Below are 18,604 nucleotides of genomic sequence, written 5' to 3'. Positions count from 1 at the left end.
TATCGCACGTTATGTGGCACTAAGGTCTTACTACCGCTCAAGCCACGGTACTACTGTATCCTCACACGGTACTACCGTGACTAGGAGCGGTACTAAAATTTTAGTACCGCACGACCAGGCGGCACTACCGTTGTTGTCCCATCTTCCTCGTGGCATTTATCCCGTATGCTTTCTACCTGTTTCCCTTGCTTTGCCGTGGTCTTTGCATTGATTCTTCTCGCTCTTTGTGTGTGCTTTCTCTTGTGTCTTAGGTGGTGGCTCTCGCCGTTCCAATCCCAGTCGTGACACTGGCTCCAAGCGACTGCGCAATCCTCAAGATGAAGCACCAGAGGGCTCCAGTGCCCCCAAGCGTAATGTCAAGACCACTGCCAGCAAGCAAAAGGAACCTGCTAAGGGCATGGACGAGATTCCCCTCACCGAGTACATCAAACGCCAGAAGATCAACCCTTATGTGAATTCTCGTGCTATCCTCAGAGGCAATGAGTTGTTTTGGACCAAGCAGTAGGCTCTCATTTATCTGGATGTCATCAAGAACAAGCAAAACACCTACATGGATGTCAAGTGGATAGACATGAATCACTTGAGGAAGGACAAGTTTCGTGACTACTTTGGAGAAGCTCTGGATTTGGTGGAGCAGTTCGGTATTGAACATGTGATCTCTTTCCACCTTGACTATGACCCTGAGCTTATCTGTCAGTTCTTTGCCTCAGTTCACTTTCACCCCGGGGATGAGCAGAGGATGGCCTGGATGACCAATGGCTGTCAGTTGACTGCTACCTGGAAGGAGTTCATGGATCTGCTCCACGTTCCTGATGACGGGCTCCACACACCCATTGGTGTTCGCCCCAACACCAATTCTGAGTCTGCTAGCAAGAACAAGCTTCAGCCGTTCTATGTTGAGAAGGTACTTCCCAGTGGCAAGTCGACTTGGGTGTTGAACTCTTTTCTGGATATCATGCATCACATCTTCTGCAACACTCTGTTCCCTCACATTGGTGACAAGGACAATGTTCATGCCTATCTGGTGGACATGATGCTCCTGTGCGAGGAGGCTCGTACGTCTCAGACTCAGCCACTTGATGTCTCACACATCATGTGGTGTGAGCTTCGGTTTGCGGTGTACACCCGCAAGGTACCTATCTATGGACCATACTTGTTTCTGTTGATCCCCACGACTTGGGAGAAGCTGTACCCTGGTGATGAGTTCCTTGCTCCAGACTGGATTCGGCATGAGTCCACCAGTCTCCGCGTCAAGCCCAACTGGGCCAACACTACTACTCGTGCTGAGGCGTCTGCTGCTAGGAGGGGTGTTGATGAGGAGGAGGCTCGAGCAGAGGATGTTGCTGAGGACCATGCTGCTAGGTCTTCCCAGCCTTCCTCTGAGCCCTCGTGGGCCAAGAAGCTGAAGGAGAAGATGAAGACTCTTTTCTGCATGCAAGCAAAGGGGCAGTACAGGACTCATGTGGAATCCAAGGAGAGTCGCTGCCACGACAAGAAGGTTATGAGGCTCTTTGGAGAGGACGTCTCTAGCGGTTCTGAGGATGCCATCACGCTAGAGGCTGAATGGATGGCGAAGCAAGGCTTCAAGTGGACTAGTTTTGAGGAGGACATCGTGGAGCCCGTCCCCGCCGCCGAGTCTGACACGGAGCACGAGGAGCATTGGGATGATTTCTCTACCTGAGCCACCCCTTGTGTGTAGGTGTCCTCTCTGCCTTTTTGGCGTCTCGATGCCAAAGGGGGAGAGAGTGTAGGGATTTGCGTGCTTGCGAGTCGTGTCGTGTTTGGTGTTTGCTTTGTCGTTTGGACCTCGGTTGCTTTGGTTTGGTTTGCGCCTTTGAGACTTATCCTTCATATGGTGTAAGACATATGCACTCTATTCTATCTTAGTGAGCTTATGATTGTGCTACTTATGCTATGCTCGTATTTGCTATCTTGTCTAGTGTTAGCCTTACTATTGCAAGATATGCCTTGTCTCTATAATATAGGGGGAGCTTTGATCCTAGTATGTGTGCCGTGCAGTCCAAAGCACCCATCTAGTTGGCACACATCTAGGGGGAGCCCGTCTATATTCTAGGGAGGAGGGGTTTGCGTTTGCTTAATATTATTTCCCTTTGCAAATCCCGTATTGTCATCAATCCACCAAAAAGGGGGATATTGTAAGGGCATATTTATCCCTAAGGTGTTTTGGTGATTGATGACAATGCTTTTGCGGACTAATCGTGTGTCTTGAGTTTCCCAGACGTTTCATCGCTAGGCACAAGACGGTTTGGTGTCCCTCGAAGACTATTGAAGACGACATTTTTCTACGTTTCTTTTTGGTGGATTTGAGTCGTAGGGAAGCCGTACTATTAAGAGGGGGTCCGCGTCGGAAAGGTTTGGGTGGAATCATCACGTACACGTTTTCTTCCTTGTCCCCTCCTTTCCCCTGCACTTTGGAGCATCCTCCGTTTATCCCCTTTGCCTTGTCCTCGCTGCTGTTGATGGGCTTGCGGTAGTACTGCTCCCTGGAGAGCGGTAGTACCGCAGGCACCCGCGGTAGTACCATACTACGGTGCGGTAGTACCGCAGGTGCCCACGGTAGTACCGCTCCTCTAGAGTCGTAGTACCATGGCCCCCATGCCAAGTACCGCTCCATCGCCATAGTAGGGGCGGATGTAATTTTTTACATCCGCGCCACCGCGGTAGTACCGCATCCCTTGCACGGTAGTACCGGGCGCGGCATAGCTCAGCTGCCAGGCGGTAGTACCGCTCCTCTGCGGTAGTACTGTGCTGGATTTTTGCTTCATCCGTTTTCCAGCGGAAGTAGGCACGGATGTATTTTTATCCGCGCTCTTCCCAGGCTAGGGGTTTCCTGCCTTGCGGTAGTACCGCAAGGGGGAGCGGTAGTACCGCGCTTGCAGCAGTACCGTCCTCAGCCCTTGTGCTACAGGTCTTCCCTAGCTTCTGCTGCTGCTGCGGTAGTACCGTGGTTCCTCACAGTAGTACCGCATGGCCTTGCGGTAGTACCGCTTGTCAGGAGCCGAAGTACCGCATGGCCTTGTGGTAGTACCGCTAGTCTGGGGCGGTAGTACCGCTGGTCGCGGGCTGGTAGGTGGATAACGGTTGTATTTTTGTCCTCAGCTATAAAAGGGGTGTCTTCTTCCTCTAGTTGACCATCTCTTCCAACCCTAAGCTCCATTGTTGCTCCAAGCTCCATTTTCGCCCGATCTCACTCCCTAGCCAATCAAACTTGTTGATTTGCTCGGGTGTGGTTGAGAAGGCCCGGGTCTACACTTCCACCAAGAGAAATTTGATTCCCTCACTAATCCCTTGCGGATCTTGTTACTCTTGGGTGTTTGAGCACCCTAGACGGTTGAGGTCACCGCAGAGCCATAGTCCATTGTGGTGAAGCTTCGTGGTGTCATTCAGAGCCTCCAATTGAGTTGTGGAGTTTGCCCCAACCTTGTTTGTAAAGGTTCGGTCACCGCCTCCAAGGTCACCAATAGTGGAATCACGGCATCTCGCATTGTGTGAGGGCGTGAGGAGAATACGGTGGCCCTAGTGGCTTCTTGGGGAGCATTGTGCCTCCACACCGCTCCAACGGAGACGTACTTCCCCTCAAAGGGAAGGAAGTTCAGTAACACATCCTCGTCTCCACCGGCTCCACTCTTGGTTATCTCATGCCTTTACTTGTGCAAGCTTATTTGTGATATATCTCTTGCTTGCTTGTGTACTTATCTTTGTTGCATCATATAGGTTGCTCACTTAGTTGCATATCTAGACAACCTACTTTGATGCAAAGTTTAAATTGTTAAAGAAAAGCTAAGAATTGTTAGTTGCCTAGTCACCCCCCTCTCTAGTCAACTATATCGATCCTTTCGCATGCTTCTATGGTTACCACTCAAGTAGAACAAGTACTTAAAGCTCAAAATTATTTGCTTAATGAATTGAATAGTAAGAATAATGATTATATTGTTAGAGTGGCTACTAGAACTGGTAGAATGACTCAGGAACCTTTGTATCCTGAAGGCCACCCTAAGAGATTTGAGAAAGATTCTCAGAGAAATAATATAGATGCACCTAGTCCTTCTAAAAGGAAGAAAAAGAAAAATGATAGGACTTTGCATGCTTCTAGTGAACCTATTATTGAAACACGTGAGAATCCAAATGATATTTCTATCTCTGATGCTGAAACACAATCTGGTAATGAACCTGAAACTAGTGATAATGTTAATGATAATGTTCATGATGATGCTCAACCTAGTAATGATAATGATATAGAAATTGAACCTGCTGTTGATCTTGATAACCCACAATCAAAGAATCAACGTTATGATAAGAAAGACTTTGTTGCTAGGAAACACGGTAAGGAAAGACGGCCTTGGGTTCAGAAACCCATGCCTTTTCCTCCCAAACCATCCAAGAAAAAGGATGATGGGGATTTTGAGCGCTTTGCTAAAATGATTAGACCTATCTTTTTGCGTATGCGATTAACTGATATGCTCAAAATGAATCCTTATGCTAAGTATATGAAAGATATTGTTACAAATAAAAGAAAGATACTTGAAGCTGAAATTTCCACCATGCTTGCTAATTATACTTTTAAGGATGGAATACCAAAGAAACTTGGAGACTCGGGAGTACCCACTATACCATGCTCCATTAAAAGAAACTATGTTAAAACTGCTTTATGTGATCTCGGAGCCGGTGTTAGTATTATGCCTCTCTCTTTATATCATAGACTTGATTTGAATAAGTTGACACCTACTGAAATATCTTTGCAAATGGCTGATAAATCAACTGCTATACATGTCGGTATTTGTGAGGATGTGCCTGTTGTAGTTGCAAACTTTACTATTTTAACGAAATTTGTTATTCTTGATATTCCCGAGGACGATAGTATGTCTATTATTCTTGGAAGACCCTTTTTGAATACTGCAGGGGCTGTTATTGATTGCACTAAAGGCAACGTCACTTTTCATGTTAATGGTAATGAGCATATGGCACACTTTTCGAGGAAACAACATCAAGTTCATAGTATCAACTCTATTGGAAAAAATCCATTGATTATATTTGGAGGTTTTGAATTTCCTCTTCCTACTGTCAAGAAGAAATATGATATTCTTACTATTGGGGATGTGCATATCCCCGTTGAGGTAACATAGTGTCATTCGAAATTTCTCCGGTTCCATGTTATTCGGAATGAGTTCGTTAACAAGACTTGATCAACCTTGTTAGTGGATTCCTTTTGATGAGCATGAGATGGATGAAACTAGAAGGCACAACCTTTTGTACCCCACTTTTACTTTCTGTTATTTATATTAAATAAAATAAAAATAGTATTTTCTGTCTGTTATCTGAATTATCCGTGCAATATAAAAATACCACGAAAATAAAAGTTCCCCAAATGCCCTGAAATTTAAATATGATTTTTTCTGGAATATTTGAGAATATTTGGCACTGAGTCACAACAGGAGGAGCTGGCACCTGGCCACGAGGGTCAGGGGCACGCCCTACCCCCTAGGCGCGCCCCTCTGCCTCGTGGGCCCACGATGGCCCTCCTCCACTTATCCTTTCACCCACACACTCCTTCTTCCTCCCACAAACACGAATATCCAGCTCAAACCCGAGTCCAAGCTCATTTTGCTACCGTTTTCGATCTCCTTGCTCAAAGCACCTCTCACAAAACTGCTTGGGAAGATTGTTCCTTGGTATGTGACTCCTCCATTGGTCCAATTAGTTTTTGTTCTAGTGCTTTTTTCATTGCAAATTTGTGCTGCCTAGGTGACCATGTTCTTGAGCTTGCATGTCAAATTTATATGGTTCCAAGTAGTTTTGATGCATGATATAGGCTCTAGGCACTTGTAGGAGTAGTTGCTATCAATATTATTGAGTTTGGCTCACTTTTATTTTGAAGTTACTAAAAAATTTCAGAATTTTTCAGAGGGAGAAATATGCTTAGGAAAATGTACCAAGGTGGTTCTTCAAGAAAGCAAGGACCCAGGTTTGCAATGTGTGATGTTGATGAAGAGCCACCAAGAGACGCTCCAGTGCGTCCTTGTGAATGGCCTTCTAAAAACGTTATGGATCGAGCGCGAATTAAAGAAGAATTTAACGCATATTTGCGTAACACGGATCTTGTGAGCTTCGAGGAAGAGAAGTGCAGCCAGTATCACTATCTCACTAGTTCCTTTGTGAGGAGGTTTGAATTTTCATCTTCACGTAATTCTCCAACTGTTCTGTTTGATCTTTATGAAAAATCTTATACTATGGACTTAGAGGATTTTACCACTACTTGCAAACTTCCACAATGGGGTAGTGCTAGTGAACCCCGCAAATCTGAATTTAGAAATTTTCTTGCTAGCATAACTGTGGGGGAATCTAGAGATATAACACAAGCTACCATAGGGAGCATTCACTTTCCTGCTATACACTATTTTGCTCTCTTCATAGGTAGGTGCAAAAATGGTAAAGATGAAGCATGTCATATGTGTGTCCCTGACCTCAGTATTCTTAGGAGTGCTGTGTTAGGAGAAAAATCCTATAATTTGGGAGCCATTGTTGCACTAGGTTGCATAATAATAGATTTAATGAAGATTCTTCGGTGGAATTTATGCAACCCGCTTAGCTGATTTTCTCGATGTAACCATACATGGGGATGATACTGAATTGCCTCCTGCTTACCTAGATTTTAATGCTATAGTTCACCACCAGTTTGTTTAGAGGAGTGAATCACCTCTCCAGTATCGACTAATCTTTGACAGACGACGTGATGTCCGTATTACTCTCCCTACTCCTGCCTTCTTTGATTATCAGGCAAAAGGAAGATATGTTATTACCAGAGAGGAGGCAGATGAGTACGAGAGGAGAACGGAGGCCGCTCATCGCCACACTGCAGCTCAGGAGGCGATAGCCGCAGCATCGCAGTACGACCCCAACTGTTATTATGGATATCCGTCAGGCCAACCGTGGCCATAGACCAACTTAGGCCAAAAGCCTAAGCTTGGGGGAGTACGTATTTCTCACCGACATTACATTTATGTTCACACATTCATTGATAGATGTCGGTGCTCATACTTTTTCATTGTACCATCCATGCTAGTTTATTTTTCTTTTTATGCTTTCTTCTTGTGCGTTTAATAAACCTTAAGAAAAACAAAAAAATTAGTTGTAGCTTTTAATTAGTTTACTTTCCATGCTTGTAGTAGTAATTAAAAAGAAAACCTAAAAAGATTTCTTGTTCTTCTTTTGCTTGTTGGGAGTTTTCCCGTGTAAATAGTTTTATTTCTTTTCTTTTCTTTGGGGGTCGATAGGAGAAGACCATGATTAAATTGTTGAAGTGGCTCTTATATGCATTATTGTTGATCTGACAAAAGAGCCCATATTGCCTTGTCTTCTCCTGTTTATTGAATGTTTGCAGATTCCAGCTTAGTCCAATGCACGCGCACTATTATTATTATTCACATCATTCGGTCGTGCAAGTGAAAGGCAATTATGACGATATATGATGGACTGACTGAGATGAGAAAAGCTGGTATGAACTCGACCTCTTTTGTTTTTGTAAATATGATTAGTTCATCGTTCCTGATTCAGCCTATTATGAATAAACATGTTTGCAATGACAACTAGAGATCATAGTTTCTTGTGCCATGCTTCATTAGCTAGGAGCTTATAATGGTTTACCTTGCGTGCCAACATGCTATTAAAATGGTTGTGATGTGGTATGATAGGGTGGTATCCTCCTCTGAATGATTTAAGTGACTTGACTTGGCGCATGTTCACGCATGTAGTTGAAACAAAATCAACATAGCCTTCACGATATTTATGTTCATGGTGGATTATATCCTACTCATGCTTGCATTCGGTGTTGATTAATTTTAATGCATGTTCATGATTGTTGTCGCTCTTTAGCTGGTTGCTTCCCAGTCTTTTGCTAGCCTTCACCTGTACTAAGCGGGAATACTGCTTGTGCATCCAACTCCATAAACCCCAAAGTTATTCCATATGAGTCCACCATACCTACCTATATACGGTATCTACTTGCCGTTCCAAGTAAATTTGTATGTGCCAAACTCTAAACCTTCAAATAAATATCCTGTTTTGTATGCTCGAATAGCTCATGTATCAACTAGGGTTGTCTGTATCTTCCATGTTAGGCGGGTTATTCTCAAGAGGAGTGGACTCCGCTCCTCACTCACGAGAAAGTGGCTGGTCACCGGGATGCCCAGTCCCATGCTTTATGCAAACTAAATCAAACTAATTGCAAACAAAACTCCCCCTGGGACTCTTGTTAGTTGGAGGCACTCGTTGTTTCGAGCAAGCCATGGATTGATGCTTGTTGGTGGAGGGGGGGGGGGGGTTAAACTTTACCATTCTGTCTGGGAACCGCCTATAATGTGTGTAGCATGGAAGATATTGCCATCTCTTGGTTGTTATGTTGACAATGAAAGTATACCGCTCAAAATATTATTCATCTCTATTTCAAAACCGAGCTCTAGCACCTCCACAAATCTCTGCTTCCCTCTGCGAAGGGCCTATCTATTTACTTTTATGCTGAGTCATCATCCTCTTATTAAAAAGCACCAGTTGGAGAGCACCGCTGTCATTTGCATTCATTATTGTTAGTTTACATTGAGTATGACTTGACTGGATCTCTTTTACCATGAATTACAATGTATAGTCAGTCCTTGATCTTTAAAGGTGCTCTGCATTTATGTTTTGCGGTCTTAGAAAGGCTAGCAAGATACCATCTTGTTATATCATATTATGATTGTTTTGAGAAAGTGTTGTCATCCGAGATTTATTATTATTGCTCATTAGTTGATTATGCCATTGATATGAGTAAACTTGAGAACTAAGCGTTATTGTGAATGTTGTTAGTCATAATCTTTGTTGAAAACTTGAATGCTGGCTTTACATATTTACAACAACAAGAGCAAACAGAGTTTGTAAAAGTTTTTCTTTATCACTTTCAGTTTATAAACTGAGTTGCTTCAGGACAAGCAAAGGTTTAAGCTTGGGGGAGTTGATACGTCTCCGTCGTATCTACTTTTCCAAACACTTTTGCCCTTGTTTGGACTCTAAGTTACATGATTTGAATGGAACTAACCCGGACTGACGCTGTTTTCAGTAGAATTGCTATGGTGTTATTTATGTGCAGAAACAAAAGTTCTCGGAATGACCTGAAACTTCACAAAACATCTTTTTGGAAATAATAAAAAATCCTTGCAAAAGATGAAGACCAGGGGGCCCACCACCTGCCCACGAGGGTGGGAGGCGCGCCCCCCTACCTCGTGGGCCCCCTGGAGCTCCTCCGACCTCCACTCCAACTCTATATATTTGCTTTCGAGGAGAAAAAATCAGAGAGAAGAATTCATCGCGTTTTACGATACAGAGCCGCCGCCAAGCCCTAAAACCTCTCGGGAGGGCTGATCTGGAGTCCGTTCGGGGCTCCGGAGAGGGGAATTCGTCGCCATCATCATCATCAACCATCCTCCATCACCAATTTCATGATCCTCGCCGCCGTGTGTGAGTAATTCCATCGTAGACTTGCTGGACGGTGATGGGTTGGATGAGATTTATCATGTAATCGAGTTAGTTTTGTTAGGGTTTGATCCCTAGTATCCATTATGTTCTGAGATTGATGTTGCTATGACTTTGCTATGCTTAATGCTTGTCACTAGGGCCCGAGTGCCATGATTTCAGATCTGAACCTATTATGTTTTCATTAATATATGAGAGTTCTTGATCCTATCTTGCAAGTCCATAGTCACCTATTATGTGTTGTGATCCGTTAACCCCGAAGTGACAATAATCGGGATACTTACCGGTGATGACCGTAGTTTGAGGAGTTCATGTATTCACTATGTGCCAATGCTTTGTTCCGGTACTCTATTAAAAGGAGGCCTTAATATCCCTTAGTTTCCATTAGGACCCCACTGCCACGGGAGGGTAGGACAAAAGATGTCATGCAAGTTCTTTTCCATAAGCACGTATGACTATATTCAGAATACATGCCTACATTACATTGATGAATTGGAGCTAGTTCGGTGTCACCCTAGGTTATGACTGTTACATGATGAACCGCGTCCGGCATAATTCTCCATCACGGATCCATTGCCTACGAGCTTTCCATATATTGTTCTTCGCTTATTTACTTTTGCGTTGCTATTGCTATCATCACTACAAAATACCAAAAACATTACATTTGCTATCATTACCTTTTGCTACCGTTACCACTACTATCATATTACTTTGCTACTAAATACTTTGTTGCAGATATTAAGTTTCCAGGTGTGGTTGAATTGACAACTCAACTACTAATACTTGAGAATATTCTTTGGCTCCCCTTGTGTCGAATCAATAAATTTGGGTTGAGTACTCTACCCTCGAAAACTGTTGCGATCCCCTATACTTGTGGGTTATCACCCCGGTGTCAGATGAGACACCCGAATCTCCCCGACTGACTCTAGAGAAGAGATCTTGCTCTAAATCTGCAGCAGAAACAACTCGAAACAAAGACAGAGGATATTTGCGTGATACGGTGGTCAAAACCTTCGGGAGATTATATAATGAATTTTTACTGACAAAAAAAAGTATCGTGCAAGAAAACGGAGTCCGGAGAGCACACGGGGTGTCCACGAGGCAGGGGCACACCCAGGGGGTAGGGCGCGCCCTCCACCCTCGTGGAAGCCTCGTGTCCTTTCCGGTCTGCTTCTTATTTTCCTATTTTCTTAAATATTCCAAAGCGGAGAAAAAATACCATTAGAACTGTTTTGGAGTCGGTTTACTTACCGTACCACATACCTAATCCTTTTTGGAGTCTGAAACGTTCTGGAAAGTGTCCCTTATGTATTCCTCCGGGGTTATGGTTTCAATAACATTAGTTTCAATATTTATAGGATTGCCGGAGATATAATGTTGATTCTTTGACCGCTCACCACCTTCGGATTTGTTCCTTCAAAGTTGTTGATTTTTGTGGCACCGAAACGATAGACCTCCTCGATGACGTAAGGACCTTCCCATTTAGAGAGAAGTTTGCCTGCAAAAAATCTTAAATGAGAGTTGTATAGCAATACATAATCACCTATATTAAACTCACACTTTTGTATCCTTTTATCATGCCATCTTTTAACTTTTTCTTTAAATAGTTTGGCATTCTCATAAGCCTGGGTTCTCCATTCATCAAGTGAGCTAATGTCAAAAAGTCTCTTCTCACCGGCAAGTTTGAAGTCATAGTTGAGCTTTTTAATAGCCCAATTTGCCTTATGTTCTAATTCAAGAGGTAAGTGGCATGCTTTACCATAAACCATTTTATACGGAGACATACCCATAGGATTTTTATATGTAGTTCTATAATCCCATAGTGCATCATCAAGTTTCTTGGACCAATTCTTTCTAGATCTATTAACAGTCTTTTGCAAAATTAATTTAAGCTCTCTATTGCTAAGTTCTACTTGACCACTAGACTGTGGATGATATGGAGATGCAATTCTATGATTAACATCATACTTAGCAAGCATTTTACGGAAAGCACCATGAATAAAATGTGAACCACCATCAGTCATTAAATATCTAGGGACTCCAAAACTCGGAAAAATAACTTCTTTAAGCATCTTAATAGAGGTGTTATGATCAGCACTACTAGTTGGAATAGCTTCTACCCACTTAGTAACGTAATCAACAACAACTAAAATATGTTTATACCCATTAGAGGAAGGAAAAGGTCCCATATAATCAAAGCCCCAGACGTCAAATGGTTCAATAACAAGTGAATAATTCATAGGCATTTCTTGACGTCTACTAATATTACCAATTCTTTGACATTCATCACAAGACAAAACAAACTTACGGGCATCCTTGAGGAGAGTAGGCCAATAAAAACCGGATTGCAATACCTTGTGTGCAGTTCTATCTCCAGCATGGTGTCCTCCATAAGCCTCGGAGTGACACTTGCGTAGGATCTGTTCCTGTTCATGCTCAGGTACGCAACGTCTAATAACACCATCTACTCCTTTATAAAGATGTGGGTCATCCCAGAAGTAATGTCTTAAATCATAGAAGAACTTTTTCTTTTGCTAGTATGTGAAACTAGGTGGTATAAATTTAGCGATAATATAATTAGCATAATCAGCATACCATGGAGCAGTACGAGAAGCATTTATGACAGCTAGTTGTTCATCAGGAAAGCAATCATCAATAGGTAGTGGGTCATCAATAATATTTTCTAACCTAGACAAGTTGTCTGCAACGGGGTTCTCAGCTTCCTTTCTATCAATAATATGCAAATAAAATTCTTGTAGCAAGAGAACCCATCTAATAAGTCTAGGTTTAGCATCTTTCTTTTCCATAAGATATTTAATAGCAGCATGATCAGTGTGAATAGTTACTTTAGAATCAACAATATAAGGTCTGAACTTATCAAAAGAAAATACAACTGCTAAAAATTCTTTTTCAGTAGTAGCATAATTTCTTTGGGCATTGTCTAGAGTTTTACTAGCATATCGAATAACATTTAATTTCTTATTAAATCTTTGTCCTAGAACAGCCCCTACAGCTGAAGGAAATATGCCCTAGAGGCAATAAGAAAGTTATTATTTATTTCCTTATATCATAATAAATGTTTATTATTCATGCTAGAATTGTATTAACCGGAAACATAATACATGTGTGAATACATAGACAAATAGAGTGTCACTAGTATGCCTCTACTTGACTAGCTCGTTGATCAAAGATGGTTATGTTTCCTAACCATAGACATGAGTTGTCATTTGATTAACACGATCACATCATTAGGAGAATGATGTGATTGACTTGACCCATTCTGTTAGCTTAGCACTTGATCATTTAGTTTGTTGCTATTGCTTTCTTCATGACTTATACATGTTCCTATGACTATGAGATTATGCAACTCCCGTTTACCGGAGGAACACTTTGTGTGCTACCAAATGTCACAACGTAACTGGGTGATTATAAAGGTGCTCTACAGGAGTCTCCGAAGGTACTTGTTGGGTTGGCGTATTTCAAGATTAGGATTTGTCACTCCGATTGTCGGAGAGGTATCTCTGGGCCCTCTCGGTAATTCACATCACTTAAGCCTTGCAAGCATTGCAACTAATGAGTTAGTTGCGGGATGATGTATTACGAAACGTGTAACATCCCAAATTTTCAATTTGGAATGTTATACATTAGATCATCATTGCATATCATATTTTATTTTGCATTTTGGTTGATCCTAGAAATTCTACGCAACTCAATGACCCATGGAGAGAGTTGGGGATTTCGTTATTTTCATATTTGAGTTTTCTCAAATTTTGAGAATAGGATCACTTGATTTTATTTATTTTATCATCAATTATTTCTATTACAAAAATATGAGAGAGGGAATGAAATGACTTTCCCAAAATAAAGAAATATTGAGGATTTAATAATAAAATCAAATAAGTTTTTATTTCGGAGTTTTTTGGTGTTTTATTTGAATTTAGGAAAAATGTGTGTTTTTCAAAATTGCATTTAGGTCCCAAATAAATGTTCACCTTGTGCGGCTTGATTTTAGAAGCCCGTGAAAATTTATTTCGGAATTTTTGGAGTCTGTTTAGTATTTCTTTTTATGTTTCTTCCGAGCGGAATATTTTTTTTTAAAAAAACCGACCTACGGGCCGTGTCCGACTAGGACTCCGGCCCGAGGTGGCCTTTATAAGCCGAGGCCCAGCCCCGGGGAACCCTAGCCGCCCCAGCCCCCAACCCTAGCCGCCACCCGGTCCCGCCGCCGCCGCCTGTCGCCGTCGCCGCCGAGGTTCGCCGCCGCCTCGACTTCCGTGCCAACGGTTTTCTTTTAGAAAAAAAAGATCAGTTTTCGTCAGTTTTTTTTAGATTCATTTTTTTTAAAATAGATCGGTTTTTCTGGTTTATTTAAATAGCAAGCGTTCGTCCGTTCGTTCGTTCTAGCGAGCGTTCGTCGTTTTTCTTTTTCTCGGATTAAATCTGCGATTTTTCTGATCGCGATTCCTGGTCCGATTTTCGTTTTAGTATAACTTTTTTGCTCATTTATCGGAATCAGGCGATTCAAGCGCCTAGAGTTTCGTCTCGAAACCCTCTATCCATTTAACCAACTTAAACAAGATTTTGCTACTTGAAATTTGCCTTAGATCCAGATTACTAGAATGAAGTTGTTTTCTTTCGCCGTTTGACTTTCGTTGCTTCGTTCGATTTGATTCTTTTTGCCAACCGGAGTTCTTAAGTTGAACCTTCTGGTTATATCTCTTATTTGAGTTTTACCTGTGCATTATATGAGTACTTATTGTATGCTTGTTTGTTTGTCTGCGATAGAATACCCGGAGTGTGCCGCTTGTTACTTTGAATCTCTAGGTTTCGCGGATCATCAGCAAGGCAAGTAACACTTTGATCATACCTTTTCTACTACCCAGTTTTATTGCATTAGATCAATTCTCACACATTGCATGATTAGGAACTAATTAAATTGTGGGATGGGAAGTAGATGAGCTAGTACCTATTAGCTGTTTATTATCAAACCTTTGGGAGTTACTTCTACGTTTGCTTGTTATGCCATGCTATGCTAGTAGACGTGGATTGGGTGAGTGATATCCATGACAGATGTGAGATTGTTAGTTCATGGTTTATCTAAGGTGGCAACTTAAACACACATCTGGGTGGATTGAGGCACCTGGGTATTCCAGGACTTGCCTGTTTTCTTTTGGACCGCCACCCAGGCTCAAAGGGATCATGAGACTATTCATACTAGAAACTTCCGTGTGCAGCCACAAGCTATTATGGGCTCTAGCATAGTTGACTAAGTTGTGCGAACTCTTACAGTGGTAGACTAGCAGATGTAGGGGATGTAGGTGGTACGGTCTACCCGATCGTAAGGTGCTAGCGCTTCTGAAAGACTATGTCTCGGTCATTCGTCTTCTCAAACACCTTGTAGTGCGAGAAACCAAACGGAGGCGATCGAGTCTTGTGGGGAGAAGTGCGCAAACCTCTGCAGAGTGTAATAAACTAATCATGGTTAGCCGTGTCCCCGGTTATGGACATCTTGAGTATCTAGTACCTGGATTATCATGTGAATCTCAACATGTTACTCTAAATTAATATTGTTGGGTTTTAATGTTGATGCTTAATTGGGATTGAGAATGCTGTCAACCATTCTCAATGTTTAACAACTACCATGTTAGTAATTAAATTTATTCCTTTGAAGTAGGGAAAAATTGGCTTTACGCAAAACTGTAACCATAGAGCTTCCCACCAGCCAAATATGCATATAGTATAGCTGTTTCATTCCATTACCTTCTATGTGTTACATTGCCAGCATATTCCATGTGCTGACCCATTTTCGGGCTGCAACGTTAATGTTGCAGACTTTTCAGATGACGATTAAGGAGTTTTAGGTCGTGGTTCTATACTCAGTGATGCCGTTGGAGTTGATGGACTCACTTATCTTCCAAGCCTTCCGCTATTATCGTTATTAGATGGCCTTAAGCCATATTTATTGTAACAAGTTCTCTTTTGAGACACTCGATGTAATAAGTGTGTGGTTGCTACTCTGCTATAAATCCTCCGAGTACTGTGTGGTGTCAGCATTACTGATCCAGGGATGACACCGGAGCACAGAGATCAGACTGTTTGAGGTCTGGTCGCTACAGAACGAGTAAAGAGACTTGCCGGTAACGAGATTGAACTAGGTATTGAGATGCCGACGATCGAATCTCGGGCAAGTAACATACCGATGATAAAGGGAACAATGTATGTTGTTATGCGGTCTGACCGATAAAGATCTTCGTAGAATATGTAGGAGCCAATATGAGCATCCAGGTTCCGCTATTGGTTATTTACCGGAGACGTGTCTCGGTCATGTCTACATAGTTCTCAAACCCGTAGGGTCCGCACGCTTAACGCTATGATGACAGTTATATTATGAGTTTATATGTTTTGATGTACCGAAGGAGTTTGGAGCCCCGGATGAGATCGGGGACATGACGAGGAGCCTCGAAATGGTCGAGTCGTAAAGATCGATATATTGGATGACTATATTCGGACTTCAGAAAGGTTCCGCGTGATTCGGGTATTTTTTAGAGTACCAGAGAGTTACGGGAATTCGCCGGGGAGTATATGGGCATTATTGGGCCATATGGGAATAGAGGAGATAGGCCAAAAGGAAGGAGGCCTGCGCCCCCCCTCTGGTCTGAATTGGACAAGGGGTGCAGCCCCCTTTTCCTTCTCTGTCTCCTCCTCTTTCCTTCACTCCTATTCCAACAAGGAAAGGAGGAGTCCTACTCCCGGTGGGAGAAGGACTCCCCCATTGGCGCGCCCTCCTCCTAGGTCGGCCGCCTCCCCCCTTGCTCCTTTATATGCAGGGGCAGGGGGCACCTCTAGACACACAAGTTGATCAAGTTGATTGTCTCTTAGCCGTGTGCGGTGCCCCCCTCCACCATAGTCCACCTCGATAATACTGTAGTGGTGCTTAGACGAAGCCCTGCGTCGGTAGAACATCAACATCGTCACCACGCCGTCGTGCTGACGAAACTCTCCCTCAACACTCGGCTGGATCGGAGTTCAAGGGACGTCATCGGTCTGAACGTGTGCTGAACTCGGAGGTGTCGTACGTTCGGTACTTGATCGGTCGGATCGTGAAGACATAGGACTACATCAACCGCGTTGTGCTAACGCTTCCGCTTACGGTCTACGAGGGTACGTGGAAAACACTCTCCCCTCTCGTTGCTATGCATAACCATGATCTTGCGTGTGCGTAGGAATTTTTTTGAAATTACTACGTTCCCCAATAGTGACATCCGAGCCTGGTTTTATGCATTGATGTTATATGCACGAGTAGAACACAAGTGAGTTGTGGGCGATATAAGTCGTACTGCTTACCATCATGTCATACTTTGGTTCGGCGGTATTGTTGGATGAAGTTGCCCGGACCGACATTACGTGTACGCTTACGCGAGACTGGTTCTACCGACGTGCTTTGCACACAGGTGGCTGGCGGGTGTCAGTTTCTCCAACTTTAGTTGAACTGAGTGTGGCTACGCCCGGTCCTTGCGAAGGTTAAAATAGCACCAACTTTACAAACTATCATTGTGGTTTTGATGCGTAGGTAAGAACGGTTCTTGCTAAGCCCATTAGCAGCCACGTAAAACTTGCAACAACAAAGTAGAGGACGTCTAACTTGTTTTTGCAGGGCATGTTGTGATGTGATATGGTCAAGACATGATGCTAAATTTTATTGTATGAGATGATCATGCTTTGTAACCGAGTTATCGGCAACTGGCAGGAGCCATATGGTTGTCGCTTTATTGTATGCAATGCAATCGCCCTGTAATGCTTTACTTTATCACTAAGCGGTAGCGATAGTCGTGGAAGCACAAGATTGGCGAGACGACAACGATGCTACGATGAAGATCAAGGTGTCGCGCGGGTGACGATGGTGATCATGACGGTGCTTTGGAGATGGAGATCACAAGCACAAGATGATGATGGCCATATCATATCACTTATATTGATTGCATGTGATGTTTATCTTTTATGCATCTTATCTTGCTTTGATTGACGGTAGCATTATAAGATGATCTCTCACTAAATTTCAAGAAAAAGTGTTCTCTCTGAGTATGCACCGTTGCCAAAGTTCGTCGTGCCCAGACACCACGTGATGATCGGGTGTGATAAGCTCTACGTCCATCTACAACGGGTGCAAACCAGTTTTTGCACACGCAGAATACTCAGGTTAAACTTGACGAGCCTAGCATATGCAGATATGGCCTCGGAACACTGAGACCGAAAGGTCGAGTGTGAATCATATAGTAGATATGATCAACATAGTGATGTTCACCATTGAAAGCTACTCCATTTCACGTGATGATCGGTTATGGTTTAGTTGATTTGGATCACGTGATCACTTAGATGATTAGAGGGATGTCTATCTAAGTGGGAGTTCTTAAGTAATATGATTAATTGAACTTTAATTTATCATGAACTTAGTCCTGGTAGTATTAGCATATCTATGTTGTAGATTAATAGCTCGCGATGTTGCTCCCCGTTTAATTTTTATATGTTCCTAGAGTAAACTAAGTTGAAAGATGTTAGTAGCAATGATGCGGATTGGATCCGTGATTTGAGGTTTATCCTCATTGCTGCACAGAAGAATTATGTCCTTGATGCACCACTAGGTGACAGAACTATTGCAGGAGCAGATACAGACGTTATGAACGTTTGGCTAGCTCAATATGATGACTACTTGATAGTTTAGTGCACCATGCTTAAACAGCTTAGAATCTGGACTTCAAAGACGTTTTGAACATCATGGACCATATGAGATGTTCCAGGAGTTGAGGTTAATATTTCAAGTAAATACCCGAGTTGAGAGATATGAAGTCTCCAACAAGTTCTATAGCTAAAAGATGGAGGAGAATAGCTCAAGCAGTGAGCATGTGCTCAGATTGTCTGGGTACTACAATCGCTTGAATCAAGTGGGAGTTAATCTTCCAGATAAAATAGTGATTGATAGAATTCTCTAGTCACCATCACCAAGTTAGTAGAACTTCATGATGAACTATAATATGCAAGGGATAACGGAAACGATTCCCAAGCTCTTCGTGATGCAAAAATCAGC

The 18,604-nt window shown here is 42.7% G+C and overlaps 1 pseudogene; it reads left to right on the top strand.

The window, feature by feature from the left end:
- Positions 1-1,681, top strand: part of LOC119333715 — a 34,457-nt pseudogene extending 32,776 nt beyond the window's left edge.
- Positions 1,682-18,604: the final 16,923 nt, after the last annotated feature.

The sequence above is a fragment of the Triticum dicoccoides genome, chromosome 7A (assembly GCF_002162155.2).
Source record: "Triticum dicoccoides isolate Atlit2015 ecotype Zavitan chromosome 7A, WEW_v2.0, whole genome shotgun sequence".
Lineage (NCBI taxonomy): Eukaryota > Viridiplantae > Streptophyta > Magnoliopsida > Poales > Poaceae > Triticum > Triticum dicoccoides.
This window is presented reverse-complemented; position numbering and strand designations above follow the sequence as displayed.